The sequence below is a fragment of the Centrocercus urophasianus genome, unplaced genomic scaffold (genome assembly GCF_019232065.1).
Source record: "Centrocercus urophasianus isolate 14NV4802_14NV808 unplaced genomic scaffold, USGS_Curo_1.0 seq_36, whole genome shotgun sequence".
In the NCBI taxonomy this organism is placed as follows: Eukaryota; Metazoa; Chordata; class Aves; order Galliformes; family Phasianidae; genus Centrocercus; species Centrocercus urophasianus.
In genome coordinates, this window is record NW_024884933.1 from 442,673 (window position 1) to 444,332 (window position 1,660).

Consider the following 1,660-nt stretch of genomic DNA (forward strand, 5'->3'; position numbering starts at 1 on the left):
GAGCCTGGGAGGTGCCCACACCAAAATCCCAACCGTGTCCCTACTGCTGGGATCTGCAGCCCTTCCTGGACGGGAGCACCGGTGAGGGAAACAAACATGGGGAGATCATCCCGGGTTATTGAACGTGGCAGTGAGCCAGGCTCAGCATCACCTGGGCTGGCAGGAGCGGATCCGGATTCAGGCTCTTATCTCCAATTACAGAACGTAAACAGTGGATTTGGGCAGTAAGCTGGGCTTAGGTCAGCTGGGGCCGGTCCTTAGCACCAGTACGGGCACGGCGACGCTGTGCTTAGCTGGAAATGCATCTCTGCTCTGCCATGGATGTGCATTCAGGATTGGGAAAATGGGGCCGGTGGGATGGCATGGTGAGCGTCAAGCCTGTGCTCCTCCGTGCCGCCTCCAGCTGGGCACAGCTCTGGGAACAGCAGAGCAGCAGCGCTTTGCTCAAATATTTGCCAGCAGCGGAAGTGATAAGGCCAAGGTGGAAGGTTTCACATTGCTCCACTGCAAAGGGAGCTCTTGTAGCATGGGCGTTAATGCAGGCTGGTGGGGGCACCGTGGCAGGGGTTGGGTTGGGGGCTGTGGGGTCCATCCAACACAGCCACCCTCAGGCTCCACGATCCCCATGGCACAGAGGTGAGACCCAGGGCTGCCGCAAAGCTGCTGCCATTGCATACCCGAAGCAACGCAACATGGCAAACGTCAGCTCTCGTTTTCCACGCTCTGGTTCTATGGCCCAACCTCATCGCCAGGTGCCCGCGCCAGGAGCCGAGAAATGGGGCAGGGGGCTCCTGCAGGAGGGCAGCCCCATTCCCAGCACTGCATCCGCGGGGCTCGCATCCTCCTGCTTTGCTCTCTCCGACGGTGATTATTTGTGCACCACTTGGCTGCTTCCTCTTCCTTCCCTTTGAAACAGAGGGTTTGCTTCCTTTCGAAGCAGCCGAGGGACTCTCTACACTTTCCCAGCAAAAGTGCAAAAAAAAAAAAAAACAAAAAAAAACCAAACAACAACAACAAAAACACAAAAACCCACCGAAATCTCAATTCCAACATTGTCCAGCATGCAATGGAGGCCGAGCCAGGCAGCGCCTGCACAGCACCAGGCAGCGCCACGCACTGAGCCTGAAGGCTCCATCTCACCTCTGTTCTCCTCACCCTCAGCTTTGCATTTTGTGTCTGAGCAGTGATAAGGCCAGCAGAGCGGGCAACGCATTGAACCCCATGGATGATGTCAGCCCTGCAGGTCGGCAGGAGGGCAGGACATGGCTGCGCGGTGCTGGGCCGGCAGAGCTGTCGCGTTGCATTTTCCAGCTCTTTGCACCGGCGGGAGAAATGAGCCTGAAAAAAGAAGAAAGAAAGAAAGAAAGAGAGAAAGAGAGAGAGAAAGAGAGAAAGAGAGAAAGAGAGAAAGAGAGAAAGAAAGAAAGAAAGAAAGAAAGAAAGAAAGAAAGAAAGAAAGAAAGAGAGAGAGAAAGAAAGAGAGAAAGAGAGAAAGAAAGAGAGAAAGAGAGAAAGAGAGAAAGAGAGAAAGAGAGAAAGAAAGAAAGAGAGAAAGAAAGAGAGAAAGAAAGAGAGAAAGAAAGAAAGAAAGAAAGAAAGAAAGAGAGAGAGAGAGAAAGAGAGAAAGAAAGAGAGAAAGAAAGAGAGAAAGAAAGAAAGA